Below are 18,499 nucleotides of genomic sequence, written 5' to 3'. Positions count from 1 at the left end.
TATTGGAGGAACTCAGCAGGTCAGGCAGCATCTATGGAAATGAATAAATAGTTGACGTTATGGACCGAGACCCTTCTTCAGAATATGAAAAGAAGGGGAAAGACACCAAAATAAAAAGGTGCGGGGAGGGGAGGGAGAACCAGCTACACAGTGATAGGTGAAGCCAGGTGAGTGGGAAAGGTATATGGCTGGAGAAGAAAGAATCTGTTAGTAGAGTGGACCATTGGAGAAGGGGAAAAAGAAGGGGCACCAGGGGCAGGCGATAGGCAGGTGAGGAGAAGAGCTAAGAGGCCAGAGTGGGAAATAGAAGAAGAGGGAATGGTGAGAGAAAAATTGCCAGAAGGAGAAATTGATATTCATGCCATCAAGTTGGAGGCTACCTCGATGGAATATGACCTGTTGCTCCTTCACTCTACGAGGGGCATCATTGTGGCAAGCGAGGAGACTTTGGACCGACATGTTAAAATGGGAAGGGAGATAGGAATTAAAATGATTGGCCACTGACAAATTCTGCTTTTGGCAGATGGAGCAGAAGTGCTTGACAAAGCAATCCCCCAATTTATGCCGGGTCTCACCAATGTAGAGAAAGCCATATCGAGTGCTCCAGGTACGATAGCCAACCTCATTGGATTCATATGAAATGTTGCCTCACCTGGAAGGACTGTTGGGGTCCTGAATGGAGGTGAATGGACAGGTGTAGCACTTCTCTCACCTGCAGGGTTACGTGCCAGAACGCAGATTAGTGGGGAGGGACGAATAGACAAGCAAATTATGGAGTGAGCAATCTGCAGAAAGCTGAAAGTGGAGGGGAGGTGTTTGATGGTGGGCTGCTGTTGAAGATGGCAGAAGTTGCAGAGAATTACACTGGACAACAAATCTTTTCAAAAGTGTTGCTTCCTCAGAATTTTTTTTTGTTTATGATAGACTGAAGATGAACATGAATATAATTTCAGACTACTTGTATCACGTAGGAATTTGAAGAAACAACAAATTAACTTTTTATTGAATATAATGTGTTTAATTGCAAAATGGTACTGATGCTTTGCACTAGTTCAACTAAGTTAAAAATATTTTATTAATTTTCATTTGTACTCAGTGTCTGAGGCTTCTCGCTTAAGTGTCCAACAATAATTCACCAGCATTGATGGATTCCAGTTGCCCTGGTATCTTTTCTCCATGACCGCAATATCCTGGTGAAACCTTTCACCATGCTCATCACTAACAGCAGCAAGATTTTCAGGGAAGAAGTCTGAATGGGAATGCAGAAAATGAATCTTTAGTGACATGAAGACCAGATGGAAAGAGGTATAGCCAAGAGAGATGTGGAAATCTATAAGTTTATAAAAGATGTTGGTAGACATTTTGTTTCCAGAGATGGAGATATAACGATCGAGAAAGGGGAAGAGAGGTGTCAGAAATGGACCAAATGAATTTAAGGGCAGGGTGGAAGTTGATGGAATTGATGAGCTCAGCATGGGGGCATGAAGCAGCACCCTCCGCAATGGTACATGGGTTTCCTCCGGGTGCTGTGGTTTCCTCCCACAGTCCAAAGACATACTGGTTGATAGGTCAATTAATCATTGTAAATTGCCCCAGTATTAGGCGAGGATTAAATCGGGGATTGCTGGCTGGTGTGGCTTGAAGGGCAGGAAGGACCTATTCCACACTGTAGCTCAATCAATCAATAAGTAAATAATGAAGCAAAAGTGATATATATAGATGCTGTCAACCAATGTTTCCTTGATTATTTTAATGTTACGCACTTTGTGACCTGAACTTTCAGAAACTAAGCATAAATAAAATGTTGAATTTTTCTTATAAAGTAAAGGCAACAAAAATAAAAAGTACAGGTTCAAGGGTTATTAGGACCTGTTGGTGTACACACAAGGGTCATGTGGACCTGTTGGTGTACACACAGATCCTTGAAGGTGATGGATTGAAATTAACAAAGTAAGGAGTCAGCAGAGTTAATAGCAAGAAAGTCCAAAAGCAAAAAAGGAAAATCTTTCCTAGTGACTCATTATAAATTATCTGTAGCATTGTCAGCAACTCTGGATTCTCTGCTTTGGAAAGCCAGGACAGAAGAGAGTTTGCCAGATTGATATGGTCAAACGTGTCAGCTATGTGTAGAAACTACAGCAGAGACTTTTGAGGGCCAGCTTAATCATTATTTAATTTACTTATACTTCAAACCATGAAGAAACTTATAGAATAGATAAGGAGTGTTAATAACCAGGAGCAATGGTTTTAGGATTAGCGACAGAGCACAAGAATGGAGATGAGTTTTACACAAATTATCGTGCAGTCATTCAGCATGGAAACACGACCTTCACCTCATTGAGTCCACAAGGACAATTAACCACATATTCTCACTAATTATACATTAGTTCCATTTTAACATTCTCCCTACCTTTTTCAAAGACTCTCCACAGGTTCTACCACTCATTTGCACACTAAAGACAATTTACAGCAGCTATTTAAGCTACCAACCCACAAATCTTTGGGATGTGGGAGGAAGCACCTGAAGTCACAGGGAGTTTGTGCAAACTCCATACAGACAGCACTTGAAGTCACTGTTGAATCCAGTTCCTATTATTTTGTAATCTTATATCTTGGAAGTTATTGCTTGGAAAGGTCATGGAAGTAGACTAAATTGTAAGTTTCATTACAAAGCACCCCAGTTGATCAGCAAACTATTCCCCTTTCATCCCCTCCACCACCATTTTATCAGAACTCCAGTTCGTACTAGAGTGAAGAAAGTTGTCAAGGGGTAGATCAATTGTAAATTTGGTTGGAACAGTGGCACATGGAATTTATTCCAGCCAAGTGGGAGCCTGTACTTTGGAATCTCAAATTCTCTGTAGGTCCTGCCACACCAAGATATCTCTGTACATCAGTGGAAGTCCGTAGTTGCCTGAAAATGCAAAGTAGGCATTTGGTTGTGCATGTCTTCATAGGCCAAGGTAGTAAGTAGAAGAGTTGTGACATCATATCGCAATTGTACAAAATATGTTTAGACCACACTTGGAGTATTTTGTACAGTTCTGGTCACTGGACTCCAGGAAGCATGTGGTAGAAATAGAGAGAGTGTGGAAGGGATTCGCCAGGGGTGCTGCCTGGAATGGAGGCTATTTTTTTATCAGTAAAGCATAAGAGGCTGTGGGTGATCTTACTGAGGTTTATAAAATTATTAGGGATACAGATAGGATAGGTTGTCATCTTTTTACCAGGGCAGTAGAGCATAAAATTCAAGTGTAAACATTTAAAGTGAGAGAGGGCAAATTTAAAGGAGATCTAAAGGGTAAGTTTTTCACACAGTGGGTGTCTAGTAAATTGAACAAACTGTTAAGAGGAAGTAGTGAGGCGAGTTTAAATGGTGTTGAACAGATACTTGGATAAGAAGTCACATTGGGTAACAGACCTAATATAGGCAAATGGGATGATCATAGATTTGGATCATGGGTAATGTCTCTACAAGGTGCACTGTACCATCTGGTCAAGGCAACTCTGCCCCTGCAACCTCCACCACTTGGATGGAAAGGTTCTGTGGGTATATGGGAATGTCATCAACTTAAGATTTTCCAGCAAGTCATACACCATCTGACCTTGTTTATTGCCACAGGGACAAAACCCCCCATAGAGTGGAAGCACCTGTTCTGCACAGACTGTGGTCCCTCAGACAAATTGGGATGAGTAATGAGTATTCATCTTACCAGTATTACAAATGTCATGAAATGAATTAAAAGTACTTTCAAATGAGAGTTAAACACAAAGGGGGAATTGCAGTACCTCAGTAAAAAAAAAGTGGAGAATATGACGAATTAGACCACTGCTTCAAAAGGCTAGTCCAGGGACAATAGGTTGAATGGCCTTCTGTGTAATACAACATTATCCTTCCCCATAACTTACTCTGTTGCTTTGTGGTACTGGATTTTCACACAAGTGTTCCATTATGGGCTTAATTTGAAGTCTCTCTCTGTTCTCTCGCATTTGGATCATGAAGGTAAAGTTTATTTTCGCCTTTTCATTTCCCATTCTGGATATTGTAATTCCTGCTGCTCCGGGGCAGGTAAAACTGTGCAAGGTATAGTCCAAGGAAGAGCCACTTGGACTGTCTTGTGAATGTTGGACAGTACAGACCAGTATCATTCTGACTGCCCCTAATACTGTCATGCCCTGAATATTAGCTTTGAAACTCTGTGCGCTTCACAACCTTGGTTAGTCAAAGACAGATACAACATGGACACAAGCCTTTCGGCCTACTTGCCAATGATCAACCACCCATTTACATTAATTCTACATTATTTTTATTAAGATTCTTATTCTCCCCATACTTTCATCCACTTGATTCAACAATCATCTACAGACTAGGGACAATTTACATTGGCTAATTGACCCATCTACTTGCACATGATTGGGATGTGTGTGGAAAATGGAGCAGCCGGAGGAAAACCATGTGGTCACAGGGAGAACATGCAAACTCCACATGGACAGTAGTTGAGGTCAGAATTGAATGCAGGCCGCTGGCACTGTCGGGCAGCAGATCTCTTTACTGTGCCACTGTTCCATCATATGTGACGGCTTTCCCAGTTCTCAGTATCTGCTGGCTGCCACCTTAAATATGTGGAGATATTAGAAAGATACTGCAGTTGCTGAAAATATGAAATAAAATTGAACATGCTGGAAACACTCAGCAGGTAAGGCAGTATCTGTGGAAAGAGAAACAGAGTAAATGTTTCATATTTCGATGAAGGCTCATTGGCTTAATTCATTTTTTTTTTACAATAGATGCTTCCTCACCTGCCAAAGGTTTCCAACATTTGTTGTTTTTACTTTTATCTGATTATTTATCATGGCATCTCTTAGCTGGTTAAATTGCAGAAGACCTCATAGATCCCAACTTCTTTTACACACAATAAGAAAATTTATTTCAACAACTCTTACAGCTAAGAGATGTCTACGGCTTCATCTCTGTTCAATACCGAGCAATGTAGCAGCAGTACAGAGATCAAGAATACAGCAAGTCTACGCCAATCATACTTAATTCCACAGCCCCACCTTCTGTCCCTAACCCTTCAAGTTCTTAAGAATTTTTTGTCCAATTCCCTCTTAAAATTAATTATGTAATAGTTCCCAGCAGCTTTTTAGATAGTGTTCCCAATTGTAGGAGTTCTGTTGGAAAACAAAGGACATTTTGCCAATGACTTGAGATCAATAACCTCTGCTCATTGACCCACGTACCAGGGGAATAACTTTTCTCTGTCAAAATATTTCATCTTGTCAACAGCCTCCACTTAGCTAGCTTATACCCTTTTCAGTTGCTACTTTTGGAAATTTGCAGCTGGTGAAGAAACTAGTGCATTTTGAGAAGAAACGCTCATGTTTCAGCAAGCAAACGCCAAAATGAAATTCTCCTCTTTTTCATCCTTATGAATTTATTCAGCGCTTTGTGTTTTAGTATTAACTTTTTCATCCTCTTTTCATGACCGACCTCCCATCCCTTCAAATGGCATGAGAAGATTCACAGTGGGAAAGCAGACCTGTGTGATGCTGCTCTGGGCAGTCCACTATCTTTGGGTGATGGTAGTCAAAGCCAGAGACCTCGCCCCTTGAGTCAATGATCCATCTAGTTTTCCCTACACTGGATGCAATCCAAAATTCCTTCAATAAGATGGTGGATTTATGCCTGTGATGCCCAGAATGGGCAGTATGACTTCAAGTGCTTTTGTCTGGTCTTTGTTGACGGAGGGGTTAATGTTGTCCTTGAATAAAGATCCTCACCCATGCCAGCATCTCTTTATTTTCTTGGACATTGATAGAATTCTTTAAAAATTTCCTAAGCTCAACTAAAACTAACTAGTGTTTTACAAAGCAACACCCACAAAATGTTGGAGGAACTCAGCAGCTCAGGCAGCATCTATGGAAATGCATAAACAGTCGATGTTTTGGGTCGAGACTCTTCCTTGGGACAGTTGTTTCCAAAGATTTTGAGTAAACTTTTTGCACATCTTGGGCTTGTAGCAATTACCCCCACCCACAAGTTCACCCTTTAGTTAGTAAGGGAGGAAAATGAATCCTTGCCCCCAGTGATCCATTTCTGATTTAAACTCCGGAAGTAGAAGAACATCCTTGTGCTGAATCCTGCCAGGACTTCAGCTTGACCATCAGCCTGAAGAAGACCAACGTGTTGGGCCAAGGTATTGAGCATCCCCCTGCCATTACCATTAAGAACTATGATCTGGAGGTAATTCACGAGTTTACCTACCTTGGCTCCACCAACATGGACAGTCTCTCCCTAGACCCCGAGATCAACAGATGGATCGGACGAGCAGCCTCAATATTCGCCAGGCTGACAAAGAGAGTCTGAGAGAACAGAAAGCTGATGACGCACACCAAGGTTGCAGCCTACAGGGCCTGCATCCTCAGCACACTGCTTTACGGCAGCGAGACCTGGAGCCTCTATTTCAGACAAGAGCGGCATCTCTACACCTTCCACCTTCGCAGCCTGAAACGCACCCTGGACATCAAGTGGATTGACTGAGTCACCAACAATGAGGTCCTGGCCCGTGCCCAGATACCCAGCCTCTTCACCCTGCTCCAACAACGTCGTCTTCGCTGGCTGGGCCACGTACACTGCATGTCAGACGGGAGGATCCTGAAAGACCTGCTGAACGGGGAACTGGTCTTCGGCAAGAGAGCACAAGAGCGGCCCCATCATCGTTTCAAAGATGTCTGCAAGAGAGACATGAAGTCACTGAACATTAACGTCGAGAGGTGGGAGGACATCGCAAGTGATCACTCTTGCTGGAGACTGGAACTACGCAGAGGTCTAAAAAGAGGAGAAGAGAAGCTGAAGCTTGCTGCTGAAGAAAAGCGCAGTCAGCGGAAAAACAGCACCAAGACAACACTGGAGGACAGTGCCTTCAAGTGCAGTCGCTGCAGCCAAGACTGTCACTCCCATGTGGGCCTCTAAAAACACAACAGACGCTGCTTTACCAACACAGACTGAAGCAAGACTTTCCAGGCGCAGATCCACAGTCTCGCGAGACTAATGGATGCCACCACCACGAGTGGCTGCACAATGTAACATTTGGTTTCATCAGCTTCAGGGGCTGGGTAGAATTTCCAGAATAAGCTGTTGTCCGCAGTTAGAAGGACAGGTTAAGGTTGGGAAACTGTGGGCAACTGTGGACAAATGACCATCTTTTGTAGGCAAGTATAGTAATCAATGATTGTGTAACGTTCAAATCTTATCCAGATTTCTGGATAAAGTGTCTCAGCTTGAAACGTCGACCCTTTATTCCTTTTCATAGATGCTGCCTGACTGAGTTCCTCCAGCATTTTGTGTGTGTTAATCTTATCCAAATGTTATTTCTAACTCTGTGACTGGCCTGAGTCAATGATAGATTATGACTGTGTGAACTTGTGCAATTTTATCCACCTTGAGGTAGAGACAAGTTTCAGACTGCTGGTGCTAACTGGAAGTTCTCTCACTTGAATTCAGAATTAATCTGATATTTGATTAACATCAGCAGGGAGGATGGGTCAGGTTTTCCAAACATACTCTGAAACTTCTACCTTTCACTTATTGGAACATTCACTTTCAAAGGATTAGATCACAAGGCACTGATTTTGGATTGCGCAGCAAGAAGAAATCAAGTGTTAACTAAAATTCTGATTGTCATTGTTTCTAGGTGGAAGGAAATTGCTTTCACTGTTTCTCAAATTGTTAGCTCCTTAATTCAATCAATTAAAAGAATTGATTGATAAATTGAGATTGGTCTTCAAACTGTTTACAGAGATACAGTATTGTACTGAATAAAATGTTATTGGTAGGTGAGAAAGCACCAGCATATGGAAATCATATTGTGGAGTTTTCAACAAGGTGACTGATTATTCTTTTCATTTACTCCAAGTGTGTTGATAGATTAATGGAAATAATAATCACTGTAATTGAATCTTGTTATTTTTCCTTTAAAAATACACCTATTGAAATACTTATGTTAGCTCATAGCTCTGGGAAGTTCATTTTCTGAGACACCCAGGAAATTAACCTCTGCATACTCAAATAGACCTACGGACCATATGTAATGGCAGCAGCTGTGTGAAGATTTCCTGGTGATTGAGTATCTCACTATTTTTCAACTTGTAGATACCTGCACTTTAAGAATTGACTTCTTTCTAATGCAACATGTTCAAACTATGCATTTGAAAGATGGAGCAGTGTAAGTTTAAGAGAGAAACAATTTTTTTTTGTAAAATGTTGTGTTATTTAAAATACTTCATTCTGAGCATTCCACATATTAGGTACTCAAGAGCTAATTTAGCATGTGTCCATTTTACAGATAAATGTAGCAATAACCATAGTGTATCTAGATCCCTCAAACAGCCATTAAATTAATTTAAACAAATAATTTCGGCTAAAATATGTATGAATGTTGGCCAGAACAATGGAGAAATATTTGAAAATATGCCAGAGAGTCCTTTACATAGACCAGGTCAGGCAAGCGTATCCAATTGATTGCAAAGGTGTTATTACCTTGCAATGCCAGTACACAATGGTACAGAGATCCCATGCACCACAGTCCTACATGTAATTACTTCAGCAGTGTATTACCTCCCTAGTATCAGAGTGCGGCAGCCACTCTTCGCTCCAATGCAGAGATTCAGCCCACTCGCCACTCACTCCCTTTTTTTTTACAAAACTGTAAAAGTTTATTTACACAACAAATACGCAAAGTACAATCATTCAGTACTTACAAGACAGTGAATACATTCAAATTAAAATGTGGTTTATTACTGTTTATAAAACAATCAATTCCATGGGGACTCGCCGCTCCCCAAAATCCCCACTGTACCTATTGAGACCACATGCTGCCTCCCCAAGGACAGCCGGGCACGGACGCATCCTGAGAAGAGGGGCAGGCGGTCAGCCCTGGCAGAGCACTCGACCTTCTGCTGCTAGACACGAGAATGGCCATCTTGGCCAGGCCCAGGAGCAAGTCCACCAGTAGATCCTCCTTAGGACCTGCCCCGCTTCCATGCTGGGTGTCCGTATATAAGGAGCGCAGGGCTGAAGTGCAGCCAGAACCTGAGCGGCAGCCCCCTCAGGTACTCAGACAGGGGCTGCAACCTCTCACGCTCCATAGAAGCGCGGTACACTGACTACTCCCGGCCACAGAACGGACAGGTGGACAGGGTGTCAGTGAACCTGCTTAAAAACTTGTTGCACGGTATTACCCTATGCAACACCTTCCATCCCAGGTCCCCAGTGTTCACGGGAAGGACCCCTGCATAGGGAGAGTTCCAGTGGCCACTCCCTTCTGCAGTGTGGTTCTTGTTTGGCACCACAATGCAGGACACATGCAGTGTAATGCAGAATGCATGCAGCACAATGCAGAACGCATGCAGTGTAACATTTGTTCGGGCAGCAGAACAATAGTTACTCAGTACAGTATTTACACAGGATGAAATACAGCTACTGCCCACTGAGGAAATCACTCACCTCAAAACAGCAAACGCTCAATACTCACAGCTGCCCTTGCCCATTGTAACACACGCTGATCTGCTGTTACACTGCCTTGGCATATTCGTTCTGCATTGCAGTGCTCCTCCGCACCCCTGTGAGCATTTGCTCAGTTTTGCATAAGCTATTCCCACCCCCTCAACCCCAGTGGCCATTCCCTTTCCCAGTTCCTCATCACTTCTCATCAGTAGTGTAACATTTACCAGGAGAGCAAAGCAGTGAAGTTACGGAGATGGTGTCCAGTTGTTACTATGGATCAATTCACTTTTCTCTCTTTTCCCTTTATATGTTGTAACTTTAAAGTTCAATGCAAATTTATTATAGAAGTATATATATGTCACTGTATACAACCCTGAGATTTATTTTCTTATGAGCATACTCAAGAAATCTATAATAGAATAATAACCATAGTAGAATCAATAAAAGACTGCACCAACTTTGGTGTACAGAAGACAGCAAACTGTGCAAATACAAAAAAGAAAGAAATAATAATAATAAATAAATAAGCAATAAATATCAAGAACATGAGATGAAGAGTTCTAGGTTGTGGGAACATTTCAGTGATGGGACAGGTGAAGTTATCCACTTTAGTTCAAGAGCCATCCGCGTTGAGGGGTAATAACTGTTCCTGAACCTGGTGGTGCGAGTCCTGAGGCTCCTGTACCTTCTTCCTGCTGGCAGCATGAGAAGAGAGCATGACTGGATGGTGGGGTTCCCTGATGATTGATGCTGCTTTCCTACGACACCACTCTGTATAGATTGTTCCATGGTGGGGAAGGCTTTACCTGTGATGGACTGGCAGTGTCCTCTACCTTCTGTAGGATTTTCTGGTCAATGTCATAGGTGTTTCATACCAGACTGTGGTGCAGCCAGTCAATATACTCTCCACTACACATGTATAGAAGTTTGTCAAGTTTTCAACGTCATGCCATATCTTCACAAACTTCTAAGGAAGTAGAGGGACTGCTGTGCTTTCTTTGTAATTGCTTTTATGTGCTGGACCCAGGACAGGTCCTTTGAAATAATAACACTGAGGAATTTAAAGTTGCTGACCATCTCCACCTCTGATTCTCCAATGAGGTTTGGCTCATGGACCTCTGGTTTCCTCCTCCTGAAGCCTATAATCAGCTCCTTGGTCTTGCTGACATGGAGTAAGAGTTTGTCATTATGGCACAATTCAGCCATATTTTCAATCTCCCTCCTTTATGCTGATTCGTCACCACCTTTGATTCAGCCAATGACAGTAAACTTGAATATGACCATGGAGCTGTGCTTAGCCACACAATCATAAGTATAAAGAGAATAGAGCAAGGGCTAAGCACATGGCTTTGTTGTGAACCTGTGTTGATGGGGATTGTTGTGATGTTGTTGTCAATCCAAACTGACTGGCGTCTGCAAGTAAGGACATCGAGGATCCGATTGCACAAGAATGTGTTGAGACCTTGGACTTGAGGCGTATTGATTCATTTTGAGAGGTTGATGGTATTGGATGCTGAGCTGTAGTCAATAAAGATCATCCTGATGTACGCATCTTTACTGTCCAGATGGCCCAGGGTTGAGTGAAGAGCCAGTGAGATGGCATCTGCTGTGGACCCGTTGCTCCGGTAGGCAGATTGGTGCAGATCCAAGTCACCTCTCAGACAGGAGTTGATATGTCTCATCACAAACCTCTCAAAACGTTTCATCATTGTGGATATAAGTGCCACTGTATGATAGCCATTGAGGAACGTTATTACATTCTTCTTAGGTACTAGTATAAGTGAAGTCTCCTTGAAGGAAGTGAGTCCCTCAGACTGCTGAACCGAGAGGTTAAAGATCTCAGAGAACACTCCAACCAGTTGATCAACACAGGTCTTTAGTATTTGATCAGGTACCCTGTCCGGGCTGGATGCTCTTCATAGGTTCTCCCTTCTGAAGGCTGCTCACATGTCATCTTCAGAGACTGAAATCTCAGGATCATCAGGGGCTGTTGGAGCTCACGATGGTTCCTCACCTTTTTGGCGAAGAAAGCGAGCATAGGAGGCATCAAACTCATCTGGAAGTTAAGCTATAAGAATTCCCTATGACTGCCTATTTCTATTCTATTCAGCATAGAAATTCTTTTGGCTTAACTACAATGTTCTTAAGCTGTCTTTGTCCCATATAGTGACTTCTTCTAAACCATTTTATTGTAAAACCGACAAGGTAGAGATTTACTTTTGGTGTGTGTGTGTGTGTGTGTGTGTGTGTGTGTGTGTGTGTGTGTGTGTGTGTGTGCGCGCATCATTATTTGTACTCATTTCTGCATATCCCAATTGTCTTCCTCTGATAAACCAGCAGCACCCTTCCAGCTGACTGAATGTGTGCCAGCACCTTAAAATTCACTAAATGTTGGAAACTGCATTTCAATACAGCGGGACGTAAATCAATTTAAATTCAAGTTATGTTTTCAGCCATTGTTCTCTTGTATGAATTTCTCCTACAGTACTGGTTCTGCTCAGCTATGTTGTACTCACATTCTTAGTATGTATTTTCCTGTTGCTGACATCATTTCAACATTGGCCTGAATACAAACAAAATGAGTAAGATTAAATGAAAAGAATGAAGGCTTTCTATAAACATGATAAAGTCTGCAGATGCTGGAAATCCAAAGCAACGCACACAAAATATGTCAGCAAGTCAGGCAGCATCTATGGAAATGAATAAACAGTTTACGTTTTGGGCTGAGACCCTTCTTCGGGGCTTGAGTGGAAGGGGGAAGATGCCAGAATAAAAAAAAAGGTGGGAGGAGGGGAAGGAGGACAAGCTGGAAGGTGAAGGTGAAGCCAAGCGGTTGGGAAAGATAAAGGACTGGAGAAGAAGGAATCTGATAGGAGAGCAGATTGTGGGAGAAAGGAGAGGCACCAGAGGTGATAGGCAGGTGAGAAGAGGTAAGAGGCCAGAGAAGGGAGTAGAAGAAGAAGGGAGGCGGAAGGACAATGCACCACAACGCTCAACCCACTCCGTCATGCCCTTCCCACCATCAAAACGCGATGCCTCAGAAAGGCAGCATCCATCATTAAGGACCCTCACTATCCAGGACATGCCCTCTTCTTATTCCTACCATTAGAGAGGAGGTACAGGAGCTCGAGGACACACACTCAATGGGTTAGGAACAGCTTCTTCCCTTCGACCATCAGATTTCTGAACAGACAATGAATCCATGAACACTAGCTCATTGTTTTTGCTCTCGTTTTGCAATGCATGTTTAATTTTTATATAGATTTCTTATGATAATTTATAGTGTATTTTATTTATTGTGCTGTACTGATGCCACAAAACCTCAAAGTTCATGACGTATGTCAGTGATAATAAACTGGATCCTGATTCTGATTCAGGTCATCCAGTTGAATCGGTCTGATCCTGGGATTCTGGTGCATGTGAGTCAACTATTATGCTGCTCCATCTAATCAGAATCAGGCTTAATATTACCGGCATGTGTCGTGAAATTTGTTGTTTTTCCAGCAGCAGTACATTGCAGTAAGTAATGGAAAAACTGTGAATATATATATATATATATATATATATTCCTATTCCTGAATCCATTCCTGAATAATTGAGTATGTGCCTTCTGGCTCCTGTACCTCCCCCTTGATGCTAGTAATGAAAAGAGGGCATGTCTGGGTAATGGGGGTCGTTAATGATGGATGCCGCCCTTCTGAGGCATCTCTCACTGAAGATGTTCTGGTTGCTGAAGAAGCCAGTGTCTATGATGGAGCTGACGGATTTTAAAACTTTCTGCAGTTTCTTTTGCTCCTGTGCAGAAGGATCCCTGCCCTCGCCACCCCCACCATGCGAGACGGTGATGCAGCCTGTTAGAATGCGCTCCACAGTACATCTGTAGAAAGTTTGGTGACATACCAAATCTCCTCAAACTCCTAATTAAATATCATTCTATTCGTTGTCCTACGTTTATCTAGTTTCACTTAAATCCGTTTTTGATCCTTGGTTCGTCACTCTCTTACAAAGCAAGTTCCACATTCTGATGTCATATTGGATAAGGAGTTATACCTGGTCTCCTCACTAGATTTGTTTGTATCCACGTTTGCCAAAAAATCCTTTTAATTTCAAGGTAATGAATTCCAGAGGTAGGGTACAATGTCCCATGCATACTCTTCAGCTCCACTGAGTGAGTACTAATTCAAGCCAGCTGTACTTAATTCTAAAAACTTCTGATACTTCACCCCTCAGCCGTTTGAGAAAACACCCCTAGTCTGTTGAGTCATTTCTAATACCTACGGCATGTCTGGTTCTGCAACGATCCTTAAATTATTTTCACCTCTAAAAGAGGTGCAGGTTGATAGGGTGGTGAAGAAAGTGAATGGCATACTTAGCTTCATTAGCTGAGGCACTGTTCAAAAGCCAGAAAGTTGTGTAACAGCTTATAAACTCTGGTTAGGCTACATTCAGAATATTTTATTCAATTCTGGTCACTTCATTAGGGTAATGGCATCATCATGTTCTGTGTCATATAACGTGGGTAATCATTGTCTATCCATGACCATGATTGTTCTTGGCAAATGTTTCTACAGAACTGGTTTGTCATTGCTACCTTCTGGGCAGCATTTTTGCAAGACGGGTGACCACAGCTATTATCAATACTCCTCAGAGATGGTCTGTCTGGTGTCAGTGGTCACATAACCTGGACTTGTGATACGCACCAGCTGCTCATACAACCATCCACCACTTGCTCTCATGTCTTCACATGACCCTGACCTAAGCAGGTGTTACACCTTGCCCAAAGGTGGCCTGCAGGTTGGCAGAGGGAAGGAGTGACTTACATCTCCTCTGCTAGAGATCTATCTCCACCAGGAAGGTAGTGGAGACGTTAGAGAGGGTGCAGAGGAGGTTTAACTGGATGCTGCCTGGTTAGTGCCATGAGAGGAGATTAGACAAGCTGGGGCTGTTTCGTCTGAAGCGGCAGAGGCTGAGGGAAGATTTGATAGGTTTATAAAATAAAGCAGGGAAAAGGTACATTAAACAGCCCGTATCTTTTCACAGGATTGGAATGTTTAGTGCTGGAAGGCAAGTATTTAAGGTGAGAGGGTAGAAAGTGCACAGGAGATGTGTGAGCCAAGAATTTTTTACACAGGAAGTGGTGTGAGTCTGGAATGCACCATCAGAAGTGGTGGTAGAGTCAGATAGAATAGGACCTGGTCCCAAAGGAGTACCTGGTAAGGCTCTGAAAACCTGTGCCAACTGTTGTTGCGTGAATGAAGTCACCAGAGGTAGAGGAGAGCTGCTAGGACTCGATGTTTCAATCCCTATGGTAAGTTGACACTCTCGATGTTGGCAGTGGGTTTCGAGTGGTGACAAGGAGGGAGGGTAGGTACGTCATCGGGGTCATCAGGTGGGCACCCTCCTTCTTTGACGTTTCGTTGATAAGCCCACGACGTCTCCAGAGGGCTCAATGGTGCTACCTGGTATCCCAGATATACCCCCCTCAGTTCCATACCCTCCTGTCTTCATCTTGCAGCCCAGTTGTTGTCTTTCCTTTTAATCCAAATCTAATTGCTGCTTTCTTCTGCTGCATTTGACAAGGACTTGATTGCTTCTTGGAGGGAGTGACCCCTCACCCCCATCTTCTTCAATAGACTGGTCATAGATGCAGCAACAAATCGGCTGCATCCCACTTCTACAGGGAAAGTTTTGGTCTTCCAGCCATTCTGGGCAGCTTCAGTTGCCAGTTCAGAGTACTTGGTCTTTTTCCTCTCATCAGCTTCTATGACACCATCTTCCCATGGTACTGTCAATTCCACAACATATGCCAGCTTGGCTGTTGTGGACCGTAGGACCATGTCTGGCCGGAGTGTTGTAGCTGCAATGTCTGGGGGAAACACAAGCTTTTTTTCCAAGTCCACGTCCATTTTCCAATCCCGAGCAACCTGCAGTATGTTGACATCTTTTGATGTTTTATGGTGCTCTGGAGGTTGGCCTGCTGGTACAAGTTGTGTGATGTGGACATTTCCTGCAGATGTTTGTGGGAGAGCATTTGTGATGATTCGCCTCTGTTCCAAGATTGATGCCAGCTGTCTGAAAACTTGGTTATTCCGCCAAGTGTACCACCCCTGGGTGAGGCTCGTGGTGCATCCTGTTAAAGTGTGCCTTAGTGATCCGGGTGCTTGACAAAGAAAGCAAGCGGGGTCTTCTCCCCACCACTGGTTCAGGTTCTGGAGTGTGGGTAGGAGGTCATAAGTGGCTCTGAAGACAAAACTTAGCCGAGATCCCTCCGTCTCCCAGATGTCATGCCAGCTAGGTTTCCTCTTTTCCAGGCTTTCCCAATTAGTCCATTGGCCCTGCTTGGTCATTGAGACGGCCCTGGCGTGTCACTCTCCCTCCTCCTGTCTTCTCAACTCCTCCACCACGACTAGTCTCTTCTGCACTGATGTTGCCTTGTGCCATTGAGGAGCCTTTGGGACAAGCCCGAGCTCGGCTGTCCCGTGTTGGACTTGGCCAACCACATCCTTCTTTATTTGACAAAACAAGGTACAGCAGGCATATGGAGACCCTTTTTGTAGAAAGGTCTGCTGCCCAATGTGGGGCTCGACATTTATTTGCTACACACACAAAGGACAATTCCATATTTACAAAGTATAGACAATGCGTTCTTTTGAAGCTACATACAAACTTCACACCTCCCAATTACATCCATCCCACCGGCGCAGGCAGCATCAGGACCGGTATTCAGGAATCTATTGTTCGAAACTGAATCCACAATATATTTATTTGGTATTTTACGTGCTTAACATGAAGGACAATCCATATTTACAAAGTATAGATAATGCTGTTTTTGAAACTGCATGCAAACCTCACACCTTCTCACCAGCAGCGTCTGGACTGGTATTCCGGTATTCACAGCTTCTAGGAAATGCATTGTTACAAATGGACTGGGATTCTGATGTTCACAGCTTTTAGGAAATGCATTGTCAAGGAACAGAAGACTAGTGGCTGAAGCCATTTACTAGGAGTTAATGACCTAAACCCAAAAATTACTCTTAACACCAACCAACTGGCGGGGGTATTCAAAGACATTTTCAATCTTTCATTGCTGTAGTCGGAAGTTTACACCTGCTTTAAAAGGGCAACAATTATACCACTGCCCTTAGCAATTATCATCCAGTTACATGTACATCTACAGTGATGTAAAGCTTTGTGAGGTCAGTCATGGCTAGAATCAACACCTGTCTCAGGAAGGACCTGGACCCACTGCAATTTGCCTATTGCCACAATAGGTCTACAGCAGGCACGATCTCAATAGCTCTCCACACAGCCTTGGATCACCTGGACAATGCAAATACCTATGTCAGGATGCTGTTTATTAACTATAGCTCAGCATTCAACACCATCATTTCTGTAGTCCTGATTGAAAAGCTACAGAATCTAGGCCTCTGTATCTCCCTCTGCAACTAAATCGTCGACTTCCTAACTGGCAGACCTGTCTGTGCGGATTGGAAATAACATCTCCACCTCACTGACAATCAACGCTGGTGCACCTCAGGAATGTGCGCTTAGCCCACTACCCTGCCCTCTCTACACCCATGACTGTGTGACTAGGGCATAGCTCAAATGCCATCTATAAATTTGCTGATGGTTAGGAAGACCAAAGAGCTGATTGTGGACTTCAGAGAGGGTAAGATGAGGGAACACAAACCAATCCTCACAGAGGGATCAGAAGAGGAGAGAGAGAGCAGCTTCAAGTTCCTGGATGTCAGTATCTCTGAGGACTTCACTTGGACCCAACAAATTAATGCAGCTATGAAGAAGGCAAGACAGTAGCTATATTTCATGAGTATAAGGACACTTGGTTTGTCAACTAAGACCACTTGAATACTTCTACAAATGTACCATGGAGAACATTCTCACTTGCCTCATCACCGTCTGGTATTGGGGGAGGGGGAGCTACTGCACAGGATCGAAGCACATAAGTTGCAGAAAAGTATAAAATTAGTCATCTCCATCATAGGTACTAGCCTCTGTAGTATCCAAGACATCTTCAAGGAGCAGTGCCTTAGGAAGGCAGAGTCCATCATTAAGGATCCCCACCACCCAGGACATGCCCTTTTCTCATCGCTACCATCAGGTAGGAGGTACAGAAGCCTGAAGGCACACACTCAGCGACTCAGGAACAGCTTCTTCACCTCTGCCATCTGATTTCTAAATGGACATTGAACCCAAGAACACTACCTCACTGTTTTTTTTTATTTACTTCCGGTTTTGCACTGCTTATTTTAACTTAACTATTTAATAGACAGATATATACTTATTCTAGTTCAGTTTTTTCTCCATATTTATTTATCGTGTATTTCATTGTGCTGCTACCATAAAGTTAACAAATTTCACGACATATGCCAGTGATAATTAAACCTGATTCTGATTCTGATTTTGATTCTGATGTGCAGGAAGGGGGATTCAATTAATTCAAAATCATTGGTTCAATTACTTCAGCACAAAATGATGTGCTGAGTGGTCTAACCTGTGCTGCACCTTTCTGTGTTCTATTTAATTATCTCTTTACGGCCATCAATGTAAGCAAGATTTGTTTTTATTAATGGTTTTAAAACCAACACATTGATGACAAATGCCCTGTGTTTAGGCTTTTCAAGTTGGGGATAACCTATATTCCTGACATACTATTGATCTGACATCTACTAACATTTGCAAATCATCCTTGGGTTATAAATGCCCGACCTATGGATACCGTTATATCAAGCACACTCCCATAATTATATTAAATTCAGAATTCAAACAAGCATTTATTATTCTGAAGCTCTAACCTAGTTTCCTCTCTCTCCCTCCCCCCTCCCTTTCTCTCTGTCTCTCCAATTTCAGTAATCGTTCTTTCTTTTTGACCTTATGTGCTTTTGATGCCAGTTGTTATAATACTGTGGCAGTGTGACTACCAAATTGTGTGGCTTTTCCTCATGTTTTTTGCCCTATAGTCAAAATCAACTTACC

At 42.9% G+C, this 18,499-nt stretch overlaps 1 protein-coding gene and 1 long non-coding RNA gene across 4 annotated transcripts in view; one reads left to right on the top strand and one right to left on the bottom strand.

Moving 5' to 3' along the window:
• adamtsl3 (ADAMTS-like 3) overlaps nt 1-18,499 on the top strand; it is a 760,337-nt gene that overhangs the window by 643,807 nt on the left and 98,031 nt on the right. The window lies entirely within an intron of this gene.
• Nucleotides 1-18,499, bottom strand: part of LOC134355646 (uncharacterized) — a 114,892-nt gene that overhangs the window by 96,079 nt on the left and 314 nt on the right. The gene's annotated exons all lie outside the window — the stretch shown is intronic.

This window comes from Mobula hypostoma, chromosome 13 (assembly GCF_963921235.1).
Source record: "Mobula hypostoma chromosome 13, sMobHyp1.1, whole genome shotgun sequence".
In the NCBI taxonomy this organism is placed as follows: Eukaryota; Metazoa; Chordata; class Chondrichthyes; order Myliobatiformes; family Myliobatidae; genus Mobula; species Mobula hypostoma.
This window is presented reverse-complemented; position numbering and strand designations above follow the sequence as displayed.